This window comes from Rhipicephalus sanguineus, chromosome 3, assembly GCF_013339695.2.
Source record: "Rhipicephalus sanguineus isolate Rsan-2018 chromosome 3, BIME_Rsan_1.4, whole genome shotgun sequence".
Lineage (NCBI taxonomy): Eukaryota > Metazoa > Arthropoda > Arachnida > Ixodida > Ixodidae > Rhipicephalus > Rhipicephalus sanguineus.
In genome coordinates this window covers 174743764-174764689 of record NC_051178.1, presented here as the reverse complement: position 1 = coordinate 174764689, position 20926 = coordinate 174743764, and the positions used below count along the sequence as shown (strand labels likewise).

At 55.1% G+C, this 20926-nt stretch overlaps 2 non-coding genes across 2 annotated transcripts; both read right to left on the bottom strand.

Annotated features, from left to right (window-relative positions):
- Window positions 1–1086: 1086 nt before the first annotated feature.
- On the bottom strand, window positions 1087–1239 carry LOC119388437 (5.8S ribosomal RNA). The gene has a single exon (XR_005182721.1). It is a non-coding gene; the product is annotated as a 5.8S ribosomal RNA (ribosomal RNA).
- A 1680-nt stretch (window positions 1240–2919) lies between these two features.
- Window positions 2920–4734, bottom strand: LOC119388474 (small subunit ribosomal RNA). The gene has a single exon (XR_005182755.1). It is a non-coding gene; the product is annotated as a small subunit ribosomal RNA (ribosomal RNA).
- Window positions 4735–20926: the final 16192 nt, after the last annotated feature.

Sequence of the window (20926 nt, the reverse complement as noted above, 5' to 3'; positions counted from 1 at the left end):
GCACGACCGCGTGCGCGCGCCCTACCAAGTCCGCCCGCAACCCTGTACAGGGCCGCATCTTGACGAGGCTGGCAATCGGCTTCCCCGCTGCGCGCGTGCGGCGCACAACCGGTGTGACTTGGAAGTGACGGAACACGTTCGTAAATCCATCGCGAACCGAGTACGACGCCCTACCAAGTCCGCCCGCAACCCTGTACAGGGCCGCATCTTGACAAGGCTGGCAAGCGGTATCCCGCTGCACGCGTGCGTCGTCCGAGCAGTTGCGTGATAAACGACCGTGTTCGAAAGCCCAAACACCGCCGAGGCCGGTCGCCGCAAGGGTGACTCGCAGCCTGGCGAGAGGCATCGTCTCGTGTAGCGTCGCCCCCGCCCCAACTGGAGTGGCCCAGTTTTGCACGGGACGGGAACTGCGAAGCACTTGGACCGACGGCGGACTACGACGGAACGCTTCAGGCTTCGCAACGTGGCGCACTCGAGCGGGAGACATTTTTCCGCTTCGCGACGAGTCGCCGCACCTTCTGCCCGCAGGCCACGTACGCACCGAACCGCTCGCGGGCGCACCCCTCACCTCCGCGCACGAACGTTCCCTGTTCGCGCGGCAGAGCCCGGAGGGGCGCCGTCACCGTCTCGCGTGTTCGAGCGCCCGGTCTGCGGGCGACCCGGCTTACTCCGAAGGCAACAAGCGCAAAAATGCGATCTCGCGCACTTTCGCACACCGGCTGGGGGAGCTCGCTGGCCGGCTTTCGCTCCCCGTATGCACCGTGCGTTCCAGTTGCGCGTCCGAGTCTCTCGCAGATTTGCGCCCTCGGTCGCAGAGAGGAGTACGCTACCTCGCCGCGCTTTCCCTGCAGGCTCATTCCGATTCGAGTCCTGCGGCGGTCTTTGTTGGTGCCATCACCTCGGTGCAGTCGGTTGCCCCGTTTCGGTCGGGCCTCCGGCACGACGTTCGCCACCGTCTCTCGCCTTTCGAGCGGCCGTTGTCGCTTTGCCGTAGCGTTCAACGTGCTGTCCGTGATGCCGACACGGTCAAAACGAGTCGACGGCTCACGTTCCCTTGTGCGCCGAAGTCTCTCTTGATATGTGATCCGACCCTCAGACAGACGAAGCCAAGGGAAGACCCAAGGCCGCAATGTGCGTTCAAAGAATCAGTGCTCAGTGTGTCCTGCAATTCACACCAAGTCTCGCAGCTGGCTGCGTTCTTCATCGACCCGAGAACCGAGTGATCCACCGCTTAGAGTCGTGAAAAAATGATTGTTCAATTCCGTACAGTTACAACCAGTGGTTTTAGGCACTTGACCCAACGGTGGCTTCGGAGGGCGCTTTCCAGCGCGCTCTCCCCCAACTCCGCCGCGCCTGTTCGGCGGCCGCGAATCGAACAACGGTGGTTCTCGTGGGCGCGTCGCTTCCGCTACTCGCGCGTGCTTTTCATCTCGTTTTCAGGGTTTCGTCGAAGCCGGTTTCCCAGGCCGGACCCGTAGGTTTCTTTGTGTGCTCGCACTCATCGACCCACCTAACATTTGAAAATCGCACACCGACCAACAGATAAGAGCCGGCATGCGTTGCGGGTCTCGGCGGCTACACTGCCTCGGGTGGGCCGCCTCCGTCTTGCTCCCTGGAGGAGCGGAGTGTTCGGCCCCATCGACACGAGTCTGCTGTCTCGTTTCGCGACTTTTTTGCCCTTCGGGCGGGTCCCTTTCCACCCACCGCTTCCCGGGACCCAGTCGCGTGCCACCCATATTTCGAGATGGTGTTTCTCGCACGCACTTTCGCTTCCACAGTTTGCTCAACTCACACCAAATGCCGATCCGGCTGCCTACTTCAGCCAACGGGTGGAGCCCGGCGCGCCGTACTCGCGCGGCACTCCAAAATCCACCAGGCCAGTGCCAAGGACCACTTTCGGCGCCGGAGCCGCGACCAAGTCTACTCGAGGCGGAAGTAAGGGACGTCCAAGTCCCTCGTCCGTCCTCTTTCGACCAGTGGCGCGGCACCTTCCCAAAGCGCGCTGACCCGCTAATCGCGGCGAGCGCGACGTGGCAAAGCCGCGGTTCCCTTCTCGGTACTGCGCAGCAAGCGCCGCCTTTCCCTCGGCGGCGGGCGAAAAGCCTGCCAACGTCGGCGCCCCTATCCGCGATCTCGCACCGAGTCGAGGTGGCGAGGTCGAGACCCGGCCGGCGCTGCTACATCCTATCGGTTGCACACAACACGCCGCGGAGGGCGGGACGGCGGAGCGTACGATTCCCCTTCAGAGTACTACGCAGCCGCACCGTCACATCGCCGTGCCTTGACCGGCCGCGCATTACCGCGAACCGGCGCCGTATACCTCGCCTCGCCTGCAAGAACCGGCCGGCAGCCTCCGGCTCTCCCAAGAGCGCGGTGGCATTTGCCGCGGAGGGCGGGATTTCTGGGCCGCTGTGCGGCCGAGCCATCGCATCGCCAAGTTCCATGACCGACCGCCGACGCGTTCGCCGTTCCTCTCGTACTTGGCGGCGTCGCGCAATTGTCGGGCCTCGTTCTTGCGCGCTCGAACGGACGGGAGGGCACTCGGCCGCGGTTCCCTTTCGGCAACGCGCGGCTTCGCCTTCGACCGACGTGACCGACCGTTCGCGCTCCGCCTTTCCTCCCGTACTTGGCGGTCCCGCAACGGCCGGACAGGGACGTCCGAGCGCTTCGAGCCACGGTGCAGTGGCGGGTCGAAAGCCGACCCAGATGTGCGTTACGCCGTTTATACCCGCTTTCGCCACCTGGCCGACCGTCCAAGGTCGCGGTGTTGGCGTCCGCTGGGCGCAACAATTTGTCACGGGGTGCCGCTCCACATTCAGGCAGCCCCGTGGGGAAAAGCCACCCCCGCGTACAAACGGGGGCGGCGGCAGAAAGTGTCGGGCGCAGACGCAACTGCGGCGCTCACCCTTCACGATCCGGTAATGATCCTTCCGCAGGTTCACCTACGGAAACCTTGTTACGACTTTTACTTCCTCTAAATGATCAAGTTTGGTCATCTTTCCAACAGACCGGCGCAACCGAAAGGCCGCGCCGGACATCGGTCCGAAGACCTCACTAAATCATTCAATCGGTAGTAGCGACGGGCGGTGTGTACAAAGGGCAGGGACGTAATCAACGCGAGCTTATGACTCGCGCTTACTGGGAATTCCTCGTTCAAGGGGAACAATTGCAAGCCCCTATCCCAATCACGAAAGAAGTTCCACGGGTTACCCAGTCTTTTCAGACAGGGATAAAGACACGCTGCTTCCTTCAGTGTAGCGCGCGTGCGGCCCCGGACATCTAAGGGCATCACAGACCTGTTATTGCTCTGTTTCGTGCGGCTAGGAGCCGCTTGTCCCTCTAAGAAGGTTGTAAGGTGCTGGGAACCCCGCACCTATTTAATAGGCTAGAGTCTCGTTCGTTATCGGAATTAACCAGACAAATCGCTCCACCAACTAAGAACGGCCATGCACCACCATCCACCGAATCAAGAAAGAGCTCTCAATCTGTCAATCCTCCCAGTGTCCGGGCCGGGTAAGTTTTCCCGTGTTGAGTCAAATTAAGCCGCAGGCTCCACTCCTGGTGGTGCCCTTCCGTCAATTCCTTTAAGTTTCAGCTTTGCAACCATACTTCCCCCGGAACCCAAATACTTTGGTTTCCCGGAAGCTGCCCGCCGAGTCATTTGAGTAACTCAGGCGGATCGCTGGTTGGCATCGTTTATGGTCAGAACTAGGGCGGTATCTGATCGCCTTCGAACCTCTGACTTTCGTTCTTGATCAAAGAAAACATTCTTGGCAAATGCTTTCGCAGTAGTTCGTCTTGCGACGGTCCAAGAATTTCACCTCTAGCGCCGCAATACGAATGCCCCCGTCCGTCCCTCTTAATCATTACCTCGTATTCCAAAAACCAACAGAACAGAAACGAGGTCTTGTTCTATTATTCCATGCAAGTTTATTCAGGCGACTCGCCTGCGTTGAGCACTCTAATTTTTTCAAAGTAAAAGCACCGGCCATCTCGAGGCACACAATGAAGTGCACCAAGAAAGAACCGGCATGATGTTCAGTCCGAGCCGTCGCATCGGGTAGATGCACTACTCGTCTGGAACTGAGATCCAACTACGAGCTTTTTAACCGCAGCAGCTTTAGTATACGCTATTGGAGCTGGAATTACCGCGGCTGCTGGCACCAGACTTGCCCTCCAATTGATCCTCGTTAAAGGATTTAGAGTGTACTCATTTCAATTACGGGGCCTCAAAAGAGTCCCGTATTGTTATTTTTCGTCACTACCTCCCCGTGCCGGGAGTGGGTAATTTGCGCGCCTGCTGCCTTCCTTGGATGTGGTAGCCGTTTCTCAGGCTCCCTCTCCGGAATCGAACCCTGATTCTCCGTTACCCGTAACAACCATGGTAAGCAAGTAACCTACCATCGAAAGTTGATAAGGCAGACACTTGAAAGAAACGTCGCCGGCTCGTGGCCATGCGATCAGCACAAAGTTATCCAGAGTCACCACACAATACGGGCCGAAACCCGATCGATCTTGGTCTAATAAAAGCACCCGTTACCCAAAGGGCTCCAGGCTCACTGCATGTATTAGCTCTAGAATTGCCACAGTTATCCAAGTAGGAAGAAACGATCTAAGGAACCATAACTGATTTAATGAGCCATTCGCGGTTTCGCCTTATTTCGGCATGTACTTAGACATGCATGGCTTAATCTTTGAGACAAGCATATGATTACTGGCAGGATCAACCAGGTAATCGTTCGACTGCGCGTCCGTCCTCGCCGGTGGCTGGCCGGACGCAGCCTTTGCGTTGCGGAGGCCACCTTCAGGCGCCCCAACACGCTCGTTTTCGCAAAGGGTAGCACTTTGCACTCCGAGATGACGGCGTTCGAGCTCGCAGCAGCCTCCTCCCCGCAGGGTAGAATGTGGCCGCGCGGCAAGAAGCGCGTTCATGCTCGCGTATTCGTTGCATCGACTCGGTCACGCCATGCGGGTTGCCCAAGCCCGCGGCACTGTCGGACCGGTCGGCACTAGCAACGTAGCCGAGACGGCAAAGCCGCCAGACGACGGGTCACGCCCGCGTCTTCGGCGCTTTCGCATTTGAATCGCCCGAGGACGATACGGAACACACCTCGATATGTGGAAACAGCTCCGTCCGACAACCAGCCCCTAACGCATCAAGCGGATGAGGCTGCAGACGAGCGCCGTGAGTACCCGTTCGAGCAATACGTGGGACACGCTTGACGAAGCCGAAGCCCGCCGCATATCAGACACCACGGTCGCTTTCGCGCAGCTGCTCTCTGGGACCCCCACATAATAGCAGCGATAAGTACCCAGACCTCCATGGGTCGCATTTTGCCCGTACTCGTAAATTTTTTACCGAGGATGCGGTCGAAAACGTGCGGCACCTTGAGCCGACCACGAAGTCTACGTCGGCAGCACGATGCCGAAGTCGTAAAAAACGGGCCCGTACTCGTGAAATTTTCACCGGCGATGTGGTGCGAAAACGTGCGGCACCTCGAGCCGGCCACGAATCGGCTCAACTCTACGTCGGCAGCACGACGCCGAAGTCGTAAACAACGGCCCCGTACTCGTGAAATTTTCACCGGCGATGTGGTGCGAAAACGTGCGCCTCCTTGAGCCGGCCACGAATCGGCTCAACTCTACGTCGGCAGCACCATGCCGAAGCCGTAAACAACGGCCCCGTACTCGTGAAATTTTCACCGGGGACGTCGTGCCAAAACGTGCGGCACCTTGAGCCGGCCGCGAATCGGCTCAACTCTACGTCGGCAGCACAATGCCGAAGTCGTAAAGAACGGGCCCGTACTCGTGAAATTTTCACCGGCGATGTGGTGGGAAAACGTGCGGCACCTCGAGCCGGCGACGAATCGGCGCATCTCTACGTCGGCAGCACAATGCCGAAGTCGTAAAGAACGGGCCCGTACTCGTGAAATTTTCACCGGCGATGTGGTGCGAAAACGTGCGGCACCTCGAGCCGGCGACGAATCGGCGCATCTCTACGTCGGCAGCACCATGCCCAAGTCGTAAACAACGGCCCCGTACTCGTGAAATTTTCACCGGGGATGTCGTGCGAAAGCGTGCCTGACTTGTCGCCCACGTCGTCGGCCGGCGTCGCCCCGGCTGACGCGGTTCGGGTCTGTCTCGGTGCCCAACGCTAAGAAGGACCGTCCATCGCGCAACAGCGCTCAAGTCGCAGCGGCACGCACTGGACAACGTTCCTCGTCGAGTCAGGGGCGCGAAAAAGACGCGCGCTGAAGAGCAGCATGCAGTTCATCCGCGTCTGCCGGGGCCGCACGTGCCCCCTTAAGATAGCAGCGATAAGCACCCAGACCGCCATGGGTCCGCCGTTGTGGCCGTACTCGTGCGACCGCCGCCGGGGAACGTCTCGAAGAACGCGGCTCCCGCGCGCTCCGGCACGCTCGATCTCGTCGCGCGTGCGCCACCGGTCCCCACGCCGAAAATGAGAGCGATCCGAACAGCGGTTCCCCGGTTTTCGGCGCTCGAGATGTCGCCCCGGCTGACGCGGTTGCCGTACTCGTGCGACCGCCGCCGAGAAACGTGTCGAATAAAGCGGCTCCCCCGCGCTCCGGCACGCTCGATCTCGTCGGGCGCCCGCCACCGGTAGCCTCGCCGAAAATGGAAGCGATGCGAACAGCGGTTCCCCGTTTTTTCGGCGCTCGAAATGTCGCCCCGGCTGACGGGATTCGGACTTAGTCTCCGGGGGCCTCTGCCCCGGCAGACGCGGTTTCGGACTTTGTCTCTGCGAGTGGCGCGCCGTGTGCCGGGGCGGCCGATGCCCCTTAGAGTAGCAGCGATAAGCGCCCAGACCCCCGTGGGTCGGTCGCCCCGGCCGACGCGGTTGCCGTACTCGTGCGACCGCCGCCGGGGAACGTCTCGAAGAACGCGGCTCCCGCGCGCTCGGGCACGCTCGATCTCGTCGCGCGTGCGCCACCGGTCCCCACGCCGAAAATGAGAGCGATCCGAACAGCGGTTCCCCGGTTTTCGGCGCTCGAGATGTCGCCCCGGCTGACGCGGTTGCCGTACTCGTGCGACCGCCGCCGGGGAACGTGTCGAATAAAGCGGCTCCCCCGCGCTCCGGCACGCTCGATCTCGTCGGGCGTCCGCCACCGGTAGCCTCGCCGAAAATGGAAGCGATGCGAACAGCGGTTCCCCGTTTTTTCGGCGCTCGAAATGTCGCCCCGGCTGACGGGATTCGGACTTAGTCTCCGGGGGCCGCCGCCCCGGCAGACGCGGTTTCGGACTTTGTCTCTGCGAGTGGCGCGCCGTGTGCCGGGGCGGCCGATGCCCCTTAGAGTAGCAGCGATAAGCGCCCAGACCCCCGTGGGTCGGTCGCCCCGGCCGACGCGGTTGCCGTACTCGTGCGACCGCCGCCGGGGAACGTCTCGAAGAACGCGGCTCCCGCGCGCTCCGGCACGCTCGATCTCGTCGGGCGTGCGCCACCGGTATCCACGCCGAAAATGGGAGCGATGCGAACAGCGGTTCCCCGTTTTTCGGCGCTCGAAATGTCGCCCCGGCTGACGCGGTAGCCGTACTCGTGCGACCGCCGCCGGGGAACGTCTCGAAGAACGCGGCTCCAGCGCGCTCCGGCACGCTCGATCTCGTCGCGCGTGCGCCACCGGTCCCCACGCCGAAAATGAGAGCGATCCGAACAGCGGTTCCCCGTTTTTCGGCGCTCGAAATGTCGCCCCGGCTGACGGGTTTCGGACTTTGTCTCTGCGAGTGGCGCGCCGTGTGCCGGGGCGGCCGATGCCCCTTAGAGTAGCAGCGATAAGCGCCCAGACCCCCGTGGGTCGGTCGCCCCGGCCGACGCGGTTGCCGTACTCGTGCGACCGCCGCCGGGGAACGTCTCGAAGAACGCGGCTCCCGCGCGCTCCAGCACGCTCGATCTCGTCGGGCGTGCGCCACCGGTATCCACGCCGAAAATGGGAGCGATGCGAACAGCGGTTCCCCGTTTTTCGGCGCTCGAAATGTCGCCCCGGCTGACGCGGTAGCCGTACTCGTGCGACCGCCGCCGGGGAACGTCTCGAAGAACGCGGCTCCAGCGCGCTCCGGCACGCTCGATCTCGTCGCGCGTGCGCCACCGGTCCCCACGCCGAAAATGAGAGCGATCCGAACAGCGGTTCCCCGTTTTTCGGCGCTCGAAATGTCGCCCCGGCTGACGGGTTTCGGACTTTGTCTCTGCGAGTGGCGCGCCGTGTGCCGGGGCGGCCGATGCCCCTTAGAGTAGCAGCGATAAGCGCCCAGACCCCCGTGGGTCGGTCGCCCCGGCCGACGCGGTTGCCGTACTCGTGCAACCGCCGCCGGGGAACGTCTCGAAGAACGCGGCTCCCGCGCGCTCCGGCACGCTCGATCTCGTCGGGCGTGCGCCACCGGTATCCACGCCGAAAATGGGAGCGATGCGAACAGCGGTTCCCCGTTTTTCGGCGCTCGAAATGTCGCCCCGGTTGACGCGGTTGCCGTACTCGTGCGACCGCCGCCGGGGAACGTCTCGAAGAACGCGGCTCCCGCGCGCTCCGGCACGCTCGATCTCGTCGGGCGTGCGCCACCGGTATCCTCGCCGAAAATGGGAGCGATGCGAACAGCGGTTCCCCGTTTTTCGGCGCTCGAAATGTCGCCCCGGCCGACGCGGTTGCCGTACTCGTGCGACCGCCGCCGGGGAACGTCTCGAAGAACGCGGCTCCCGCGCGCTCCGGCACGCTCGATCTCGTCGGGCGTGCGCCACCGGTATCCTCGCCGAAAATGGGAGCGATGCGAACAGCGGTTCCCCGTTTTTCGGCGCTAGAAATGTCGCCCCGGCTGACGCGGTAGCCGTACTCGTGCGACCGCCGCCGAGGAACGTGTCGAATAAAGCGGCTCCCCCGCGCTCCGGCACGCTCGATCTCGTCGGGCGTCCGCCACCGGTAGCCTCGCCGAAAATGGAAGCGATGCGAACAGCGGTTCCCCGTTTTTTCGGCGCTCGAAATGTCGCCCCGGCTGACGGGATTCGGACTTAGTCTCCGGGGGCCGCCGCCCCGGCAGACGCGGTTTCGGACTTTGTCTCTGCGAGTGGCGCGCCGTGTGCCGGGGCGGCCGATGCCCCTTAGAGTAGCAGCGATAAGCGCCCAGACCCCCGTGGGTCGGTCGCCCCGGCCGACGCGGTTGCCGTACTCGTGCGACCGCCGCCGGGGAACGTCTCGAAGAACGCGGCTCCCGCGCGCTCCGGCACGCTCGATCTCGTCGGGCGTGCGCCACCGGTATCCACGCCGAAAATGGGAGCGATGCGAACAGCGGTTCCCCGTTTTTCGGCGCTCGAAATGTCGCCCCGGTCGACGCGGTTGCCGTACTCGTGCGACCGCCGCCGGGGAACGTCTCGAAGAACGCGGCTCCCGCGCGCTCCGGCACGCTCGATCTCGTCGGGCGTGCGCCACCGGTATCCTCGCCGAAAATGGGAGCGATGCGAACAGCGGTTCCCCGTTTTTCGGCGCTAGAAATGTCGCCCCGGCTGACGCGGTAGCCGTACTCGTGCGACCGCCGCCGAGGAACGTGTCGAATAAAGCGGCTCCCCCGCGCTCCGGCACGCTCGATCTCGTCGGGCGTCCGCCACCGGTAGCCTCGCCGAAAATGGAAGCGATGCGAACAGCGGTTCCCCGTTTTTTCGGCGCTCGAAATGTCGCCCCGGCTGACGGGATTCGGACTTAGTCTCCGGGGGCCGCCGCCCCGGCAGACGCGGTTTCGGACTTTGTCTCTGCGAGTGGCGCGCCGTGTGCCGGGGCGGCCGATGCCCCTTAGAGTAGCAGCGATAAGCGCCCAGACCCCCGTGGGTCGGTCGCCCCGGCCGACGCGGTTGCCGTACTCGTGCGACCGCCGCCGGGGAACGTCTCGAAGAACGCGGCTCCCGCGCGCTCCGGCACGCTCGATCTCGTCGGGCGTGCGCCACCGGTATCCACGCCGAAAATGGGAGCGATGCGAACAGCGGTTCCCCGTTTTTCGGCGCTCGAAATGTCGCCCCGGTCGACGCGGTTGCCGTACTCGTGCGACCGCCGCCGGGGAACGTCTCGAAGAACGCGGCTCCCGCGCGCTCCGGCACGCTCGATCTCGTCGGGCGTGCGCCACCGGTATCCTCGCCGAAAATGGGAGCGATGCGAACAGCGGTTCCCCGTTTTTCGGCGCTAGAAATGTCGCCCCGGCTGACGCGGTAGCCGTACTCGTGCGACCGCCGCCGAGGAACGTGTCGAATAAAGCGGCTCCCCCGCGCTCCGGCACGCTCGATCTCGTCGGGCGTCCGCCACCGGTAGCCTCGCCGAAAATGGAAGCGATGCGAACAGCGGTTCCCCGTTTTTTCGGCGCTCGAAATGTCGCCCCGGCTGACGGGATTCGGACTTAAGTCTCCGGGGGCCGCCGCCCCGGCAGACGCGGTTTCGGACTTTGTCTCTGCGAGTGGCGCGCCGTGTGCCGGGGCGGCCGATGCCCCTTAGAGTAGCAGCGATAAGCGCCCAGACCCCCGTGGGTCGGTCGCCCCGGCCGACGCGGTTGCCGTACTCGTGCGACCGCCGCCGGGGAACGTCTCGAAGAACGCGGCTCCCGCGCGCTCCCGCACGCTCGATCTCGTCGGGCGTGCGCCACCGGTATCCTCGCCGAAAATGGGAGCGATGCGAACAGCGGTTCCCCGTCTTTCGGCGCTCGAAATGTCGCCCCGGCCGACGCGGTTGCCGTACTCGTGCGACCGCCGCCGGGGAACGTGCCGAAGAAGGCGGCTCCCACGCGTACCGGCACGCTCGATCTCGTTCCGCGTCTTGTTTTTAAATTACGTCTTGTTCTTAAAAACATGATTCATCTGTATTGCTATGATTGTAAGTAATGAGTTTGAAATCTTTGAACTAATTATCCTAACTTGTATTCACTCAAAGAGAAAGATGTATAATTAGGCATTAGCGAATAAACCTTTAGGTAAATGGAGCAATGCCGTCATTATAGGAGCAAGGGTAACATGATAAGGGCTCATTAAGTGGAATGAACATGTGGCGCAAATAAATATCGATATTGGCACTCAATAAATTTTGACTAAATATGCGCTGCATATTGTTTCAGTGCCATAACGAGGTCTTATTATCACCAGCAACCTTAAACCTGATCCATAGCCATTTCTAATGAAGAATTCAAGTACCCCAGGTAAATTAAGCGTGGGTATATAAATGCAGAGTATAAATAATATTATCTTATAAAGAAATTCAATTCTTCATAACGTGTATTTTTAAATAATACCGAAAAATGAATAGTCTTGATATTGCAATGAAATTTAAGTAATTTGTGTAAGTTGCCGTAAGTTGAAGCTACCTAAGCTGGTAGGGCAGTGAAAAAAAATTTTTTAGGAGCAGTCAGTGTAGAAAGAACTCTTTCTTCAAAACAAACACGTCTTTTTCAACTTACCCAGCCATTTATAATGCGAAATAATAATATTTTTTTGGAGGGGGGGGGGGGGCGAGGTGATTTTTGTCAAAAATCGCATTAAAAGTGGTAGTCACGCCAGCCGCGATAAGTGACTAATGTGTGGCTTATTTCAGTAAGGCTTTGGAATTTGCGTTACTGAAGGTTGGAGTTATGCAATGAACTAGGATAAATATTATACAGGAAATATTGAGGAAGTAATGTTAAAAAACCAGAAAGACGGGGAAAGGGAGCCAATTTAGACTGAACCTGTTTGCGAAATCAGCTGTGCATTCAAAAATAATCCATCAATTCCTTTTGATCTAGTTTACCTCACAGGTATACGTGTTGCAAACTATCATACAAAATTTCAGTTCGAAGTGCACACAGAGAAAAAAGATATGAAAGATTAGCGTCACATGATTTGCAGCAAATTCTTATTTTGAGAAAAACGCAACCAAAGATCTCGGAGCTTGCGAGAGGTGTGCGTGCCCCATGTGGCCGTTTTTAGAGATTTAAAAACAATTCGGAACACAAAGTTATATTCAATGACACCCTCTTATGTAACAGTCAAAGTAAAATGTATAAAGTATTGTGAATATCGTTAATATAGAGGAAACGACACTTCCGAAAAAAAAAAGCAGAATGTGTTTTCGGTTTCGCTATGTGAGCATGGGGTATGGAAAACTTGCTGTAACTTGCAAACTCATGACCGATAGGAGGATAATTTTTGCCGCAACATAGTTTCGAGTGTTTGGGCGGGCACAAAAAACAAAACAAAAAAAAAACTAAAAATCCAACTCGTGAGAAAATTTCGTCTTTTGAAGGTGGCCTACCACCTAATGAAATATGGATTTAAGTTTGACTTAGTCTTTCAATTCCAGAAAGGGATTTATTTTTACGCATCTCCAAAATTTGCATACTCAACACCGCAATACTGTCTGGATGTAAATTACTTATTTTTTCATCAATTATTTGCATTAGATATCCTCAACCAACGCTTAATTTACTTAGCGGCGTTTTTATCGTGAACTTTTTAATTTGTTGATTGATTTACCATCGTTTCAAAATTAATAATAATAATAAGAAGAATCCTTATCAATTTTAGGGGGAATATTTATTATTTTTATATACACAGTTATGTACGTCCGAATGGAAAAAAAGGGTTTTAATAAAAAAAGCTTGAGAGTCATTTTGGAAATATTTTAATTGTAGTATCCTACGAAATGTTGATAACGAAATTGTCATTGGTTAACAACATTTGCCAGGTGAGTTGTGTTGAAATATTTCTAATAATTTCATTTTCAGTATTTTATTTTTATTGCTTATTTCAAATTTTTAAGGTGAACATCACGCACCAATTGATCCTCTCATTATACATTTCTCAAAATTAATGTATTCGTCCGCTAAAAGGCTCACCTGCTCCTCGTAGTAGCGTTTCAAATGTGAAATTCCGGATCCTCATTAGGAGGTTGTTTATTCGCTCAAATTAACACAGGTTCGTTTTTGGCAATGCATTTTTCGAGTGACGTTTTAACGGCCTTTTGAGTAAGCTCGCGCATTGGACGGGACGCTAGATATCGATGATAAATTAGTTCAATCAAATCATGCTAATGGGGCGTCCCTTTTCAACGCGTCAGTGTTAAAGAGCTCGCTTGTCAGAAGTTCCGGCGTCTGCGTCGTTGCTGGTGAGCGAAAAATCGTCATCTTGCCCGTGACCGAAAAATCGAGAAAGGCGCAAATAAAATAAACAATAAAAGTCTTCGGGTTCGAGTGAGAATCGAACCCAGGCCGCCTGCGTTGCAAGCGGGTGTTCCACCACGTAGCCGCGCTATTTCTTGAAATTACTTCGGAAATAAAAGACACCGTGAATTGTCCATAAAGATGCTAGTAAAATAAATAAATAAAAAATCTGAGGGTCCGAGTGAGAATCGAACCGAGGCCGTCTGCGTGGCAAGCAGGTGTTCTACCACTGAGCAACGCTCCTTGCTGAAAGTGCTCGCGCCAGGCGCCACCAGTGCGTCCATCTAGCACGTGGAATTTACTACTCATCTTGTTTTTTTCTTCGAAACTCTATGAACATCGAGAGTTTTAATTGAAATTGCGTAAATAGCAAAGGCTTTCTAAGGCTGCCTTGAGGCCAATTATCAATTTTAAGGGCAAAATGTTTTTACAAATTTAATTTCAGCCCTTCCTTATGTTCGAGTTTCGTTAACTTATAGAGTCTGAGGGGGATTTTCAGTGGACCACTTTATCTGCACCTTCCCCACTATTAGCTTCCACTTAGGCAATAAACTTTAATATTATCTCAGTGAGAAGGGCACCAAAGTTAGAGCATTGTTGTGATTTAAAAAGGCCTAGATGGTTACAGCTTAGATGGTTCCTTGCGGGAAAGGCCAAATGAACAGTTTGCTGAGGAATTGCCGGACCACATTTCGTGATGCTTTAAAGATGCCTTGTATGTCGAGCATCACGCATTGTAACTCGTGACCCCTCTTCTGCTTTGTATGATTCAATGTCTTGTATGCTTGTAGTTTTATTTGCTAACTCATGTACCCACTCCTGCTATGTCTCGTTCTATCGAGGTAGCAGTATTTGTAAATAAATTAAATAAATAAATAAATAAATGCGTCGCGGGCTCGCATGACCTGCGTGGCTCTGTGGTAGAATACTGGGCTGCCACGCCGCGGTCCCGGGTTCAAATCCCCCTCGATCGCGGCTAAACTTTTGCGCACCTTTTCTTTTTTTTTTTCTCTGTCGATTTGTCCGCGATAGCTGATACGGACATCGGCGGCTGACTGCTAATCCCCCAACGTCGGCTCCGCTGTCGCGGTCCGGCGACAGCTCTCGGCGCAAAAAAAAAAAAAAAGAAAAAAGGAAAAAGCAATATTTCCCGTTCAACCGCTGACGGAACTGACGCACTGCGCTCCAGGGCCTCCGGTTACGTGCCCTCGAAGATGGGCGTGTGCGGCTGATACTGGCATCTCGAAGGCCATTGACTGCGACTTTGTTGTTTTGTTTTGCTGTCCATAGGCGGCGCTACGTGCAAATTTCAGATATACAGGCCTTTCGGCTGCACGGCTTTCCATTTTCCGCGTCACAAAACAGTCGCATCCAAGCGCCGCCAATGCACCACCAATGCACGATCGAGCCGTGTCAGACGAAGCAAGCGGTTAAGCAACAAACCGGCAAAAGGATGCCGCCGCTTCGGCTGTCTAAATAGTGTAACACAAAAAAAAAAAATGTATTCAATTGAGACACCAGCACAGAATAGACGGATTCGAACCCGCCACCCCCCCCCCCCCCCCCACCAGCCCCCCCGCAGCGGCAGCGAGTATTGCTAACCGTTGTGCCTGACATAAATAGGCTTGAGGCCATACAAAAGAAAGCAATACGGTTCATTTTTCGCAGATATGACCACGATTTTTCTCCTTCTGCTCACGCATGCGCGTTGTCGTTAGAAACTTTGGCTCATCGAAGGCACGCTTCAGCGTATCGCACTGCTCAATCAGATTGTACCTGGACACAGTCGCATCCAAGCGCCGATATCTTTCACTCATTCCACTAGGCGTGCCACGCGCCGATCCCACCCACTTGATATTATTCCTTTTCAGCCATTTGCAAATTGCTTTAAGTACTCTTTGTTTTTTTTTTCCAATCGCTGTCGAAATTTGGAACAGCTTAGATGGTTCCTTGCGGGAAAGGCCAAATGAACAGTTTGCTGAGGAATTGCCGGACCACATTTCGTGATGCTTTAAAGATGCCTTGTATGTCGAGCATCACGCATTGTAACTCGTGTCCCCTCTTCTGCTTTGTATGATTCAGTGTCTTGTATGCTTGTAGTTTTATTGGCTAACTCATGTACCCACTCCTGCTATGTCTCGTTCTATCGAGGTAGCAGTATTTGTAAATAAATTAAATAAATAAATAAATAAATGCGTCGCGGGCTCGCATGACCTGCGTGGCTCTGTGGTAGAATACTGGGCTGCCACGCCGCGGTCCCGGGTTCAAATCCCCCTCGATCGCGGCTAACCTTTTGCGCGCTTTTCTCCTTCTCTTTTTTTTCCCCCCTCTCTTTGACCGCGGTAGCTGACACGGACATCGGCGGCTGACTGCTAATCCACCAACATGGGCTGCACTGTCGCGGTCCGGCGACAGCTCTCGGCGCAAAAAAAAAAAAAGAAAAAAACAAGGAAAAAGCAATATTTCCCGTTCAACCGCTGACGGAACTGACGCACTGCGCTCCAGGGCCTCCGGTTACGTGCCCTCGAAGATGGGCGTGTGCGGCTGATACTGGCATCTCGAAGGCCATTGACTGCGACTTTGTTGTTTTGTTTTGCTGTCCATAGGCGGCGCTACGTGCAAATTTCAGATATACAGGCCTTTCGGCTGCACGGCTTTCCATTTTCCGCGTCACAAAACTACAATTTTGACGCGAAACCCGTCTTGGGGAGCGTAACTTCTCGTTATTCCCGTGACGGAAACTGCGCAACCTATCACCTCGGGCGCTTAACGCGAATCTTTGCCAGATGCGTCTCGGGCTCGCATGACCTGCGTGGCTCTGTGGTAGAATACTGGGCTGCCACGCAGCGGTCCCGGGATCAAATCCCGCTCGATCGCGGCTAACCTCTTGCGCGCTTTTCTCCTTCTTTTTTTTTTTTGCCCCTCTCTTTGTCCGCGGTAGCTGACACGAACATCGGCGGCTGACTGCTAATCCACCAACATGGGCTGCACTGTCGCGGTCCCACGACAGCTCTCGCCGCAAAAAAAAAAAAAAAAAAAAATAAAAAAAAACGGGCGGTGGGCGAGGTCATAAAGAAGGCGGAGAGGTGGGTGCCGCTACCCTCCAGAATTAAACGCCCCCGTGGAATTGAACGTCACGAGGACGCCCGCGGTGGAGGTCCGCGGAGAATTTTGCCCATCCGGGGATCTTTAACGTGCGCGACGTAGCACACGGCCGCCATTTGTAGCTTGCCTCCACTCAAGCAACAATCCTCCGGAGCCGGGTATTAGCCCGCAATTTTGGGTCCAGTGTGCCGGCGACTTACACGCTCGACCACCCCGCAGGGTGATGATCAATGGTTTGTGGGACGATATGAATGTAACGAGCCTGGGTTGCGAGAAGAAAGCCGCGGGAAGTAACCCAGGTAGGTGTATTTCCTTTCAGGGCAAGCAACACCACCAATGCACGATCGAGCCGTGTCAGACGAAGCAAGCGGTTAAGCAACAGACCGGCAAAAGGATGCCGCCGGTTCGGCTGTCTAAATAGTGTAACACAAAAAAAAAATTATATTCAAGTCAGACACCAGCACAGAATAGACGGATTCGAACCCGCCACCCCCCCCCCCCCCCACCAGCCCCCCCGCAGCGGCAGCGAGTATTGCTAACCGTTGTGCCTGACATAAATAGGCTTGAGGCCATACAAAAGAAAGCAATACGGTTCATTTTTCGCAGATATGACCACGATTTTTCTCCTTCTGCTCACGCATGCGCGTTGTCGTTAGAAACTTTGGCTCATCGAAGGCACGCTTCAGCGTATCGCACTGCCCAATCAGATTGTACCTGGACACAGTCGCATCCAAGCGCCGATATCTTTCACTCATTCCACTAGGCGTGCCACGCGCCGATCCCACCCACTTGATATTATTCCTTTTCAGCCATTTGCAAATTGCTTTAAGTACTCTTTGTTTTTTTTTTTCCAATCGCTGTCGAAATTTGGAACAGCTTAGATGGTTCCTTGCGGGAAAGGCCAAATGAACAGTTTGCTGAGGAATTGCCGGACCACATTTCGTGATGCTTTAAAGATGCCTTGTATGTCGAGCATCACGCATTGTAACTCGTGTCCCCTCTTCTGCTTTGTATGATTCAGTGTCTTGTATGCTTGTAGTTTTATTTGCTAACTCATGTACCCACTCCTGCTATGTCTCGTTCTATCGAGGTAGCAGTATTTGTAATTAAATTAAATAAATAAATAAATAAATGCGTCGCGGGCTCGCATGACCTGCGTGGCTCTGTGGTAGAATGCTGGGCTGCCACGCCGCGGTCCCGGGTTCGAATCCCCCTCGATCGCGGCTAAACTTTTGCGCGCTTTTCTCCTTCTCTTTTTTTTCCCCCCTCTCTTTGACCGCGGTAGCTGACACGGACATCGGCGGCTGACTGCTAATCCACCAACATGGGCTGCACTGTCGCGGTCCGGCGACAGCTCTCGGCGCAAAAAAAAAAAAGAAAAAAACAAGGAAAAAGCAATATTTCCCGTTCAACCGCTGACGGAACTGACGCACTGCGCTCCAGGGCCTCCGGTTACGTGCCCTCGAAGATGGGCGTGTGCGGCTGATACTGGCATCTCGAAGGCCATTGACTGCGACTTTGTTGTTTTGTTTTGCTGTCCATAGGCGGCGCTACGTGCAAATTTCAGATATACAGGCCTTTCGGCTGCACGGCTTTCCATTTTCCGCGTCACAAAACTACAATTTTGACGCGAAACCCGTCTTGGGGAGCGTAACTTCTCGTTATTCCCGTGACGGAAACTGCGCAACCTATCACCTCGGGCGCTTAACGCGAATCTTTGCCAGATGCGTCTCGGGCTCGCATGACCTGCGTGGCTCTGTGGTAGAATACTGGGCTGCCACGCAGCGGTCCCGGGATCAAATCCCGCTCGATCGCGGCTAACCTCTTGCGCGCTTTTCTCCTTCTTTTTTTTTTTTTGCCCCTCTCTTTGTCCGCGGTAGCTGACACGAACATCGGCGGCTGACTGCTAATCCACCAACATGGGCTGCACTGTCGCGGTCCCACGACAGCTCTCGCCGCAAAAAAAAAAAAAAAAAAAATAAATAAAAAAAAACGGGCGGTGGGCGAGGTCATAAAGAAGGCGGAGAGGTGGGTGCCGCTACCCTCCAGAATTAAACGCCCCCGTGGAATTGAACGTCACGAGGACGCCCGCGGTGGAGGTCCGCGGAGAATTTTGCCCATCCGGGGATCTTTAACGTGCGCGACGTAGCACACGGCCGCCATTTGTAGCTTGCCTCCACTCAAGCAACAATCCTCCGGAGCCGGGTATTAGCCCGCAATTTTGGGTCCAGTGTGCCGGCGACTTACACGCTCGACCACCCCGCAGGGTGATGATCAATGGTTTGTGGGACGATATGAATGTAACGAGCCTGGGTTGCGAGAAGAAAGCCGCGGGAAGTAACCCAGGTAGGTGTATTTCCTTTCAGGGCAAGCAACACCACCAATGCACGATCGAGCCGTGTCAGACGAAGCAAGCGGTTAAGCAACAGACCGGCAAAAGGATGCCGCCGGTTCGGCTGTCTAAATAGTGTAACACAAAAAAAAAATTATATTCAAGTCAGACACCAGCACAGAATAGACGGATTCGAACCCGCCCCCCCCCCCCCCCCCCCCACCAGCCCCCCCGCAGCGGCAGCGAGTATTGCTAACCGTTGTGCCTGACATAAATAGGCTTGAGGCCATACAAAAGAAAGCAATACGGTTCATTTTTCGCAGATATGACCACGATTTTTCTCCTTCTGCTCACGCATGCGCGTTGTCGTTAGAAACTTTGGCTCATCGAAGGCACGCTTCAGCGTATCGCACTGCCCAATCAGATTGTACCTGGACACAGTCGCATCCAAGCGCCGATATCTTTCACTCATTCCACTAGGCGTGCCACGCGCCGATCCCACCCACTTGATATTATTCCTTTTCAGCCATTTGCAAATTGCTTTAAGTACTCTTTGTTTTTTTTTTCCAATCGCTGTCGAAATTTGGAACAGCTTAGATGGTTCCTTGCGGGAAAGGCCAAATGAACAGTTTGCTGAGGAATTGCCGGACCACATTTCGTGATGCTTTAAAGATGCCTTGTATGTCGAGCATCACGCATTGTAACTCGTGTCCCCTCTTCTGCTTTGTATGATTCAGTGTCTTGTATGCTTGTAGTTTTATTTGCTAACTCATGTACCCACTCCTGCTATGTCTCGTTCTATCGAGGTAGCAGTATTTGTAATTAAATTAAATAAATAAATAAATAAATGCGTCGCGGGCTCGCATGACCTGCGTGGCTCTGTGGTAGAATGCTGGGCTGCCACGCCGCGGTCCCGGGTTCGAATCCCCCTCGATCGCGGCTAAACTTTTGCGCACCTTTTCTTTTTTTTTTTTTTTTTTCTGTCGATTTGTCCGCGATAGCTGATACGGACATCGGCGGCTGACTGCTAATCCCCCAACGTCGGCTCCGCTGTCGCGGTCCGGCGACAGCTCTCGGCGCAAAAAAAAAAAGAAAAAAGGAAAAAGCAATATTTCCCGTTCAACCGCTGACGGAACTGACGCACTGCGCTCCAGGGCCTCCGGTTACGTGCCCTCGAAGATGGGCGTGTGCGGCTGATACTGGCATCTCGAAGGCCATTGACTGCGACTTTGTTGTTTTGTTTTGCTGTCCATAGGCGGCGCTACGTGCAAATTTCAGATATACAGGCCTTTCGGCTGCACGGCTTTCCATTTTCCGCGTCACAAAACAGTCGCATCCAAGCGCCGCCAATGCACCACCAATGCACGATCGAGCCGTGTCAGACGAAGCAAGCGGTTAAGCAACAAGCCGGCAAAAGGATGCCGCCGCTTCGGCTGTCTAAATAGTGTAACACAAAAAAAAAAATTGTATTCAATTGAGACACCAGCACAGAATAGACGGATTCGAACCCGCCAACCCCCCCCCCCCCCCCACCAGCCCCCCCGCAGCGGCAGCGAGTATTGCTAACCGTTGTGCCTGACATAAATAGGCTTGAGGCCATACAAAAGAAAGCAATACGGTTCATTTTTCGCAGATATGACCACGATTTTTCTCCTTCTGCTCACGCATGCGCGTTGTCGTTAGAAACTTTGGCTCATCGAAGGCACGCTTCAGCGTATCGCACTGCCCAATCAGATTGTACCTGGACACAGTCGCATCCAAGCGCCGATATCTTTCACTCATTCCACTAGGCGTGCCACGCGCCGATCCCACCCACTTGATATTATTCCTTTTCAGCCATTTGCAAATTGCTTTAAGTACTCTTTTTTTTTTTTTTCCAATCGCTGTCGAAATTTGGAACAGCTTAGATGGTTCCTTGCGGGAAAGGCCAAATGAACAGTTTGCTGAGGAATTGCCGGACCACATTTCGTGATGCTTTAAAGATGCCTTGTATGTCGAGCATCACGCATTGTAACTCGTGTCCCCTCTTCTGCTTTGTATGATTCAGTGTCTTGTATGCTTGTAGTTTTATTGGCTAACTCATGTACCCACTCCTGCTATGTCTCGTTCTATCGAGGTAGCAGTATTTGTAATTAAATTAAATAAATAAATAAATAAATGCGTCGCGGGCTCGCATGACCTGCGTGGCTCTGTGGTAGAATGCTGGGCTGCCACGCCGCGGTCCCGGGTTCGAATCCCCCTCGATCGCGGCTAAACTTTTGCGCACCTTTTCTTTTTTTTTTTTTTTTCTGTCGATTTGTCCGCGATAGCTAATACGGACAT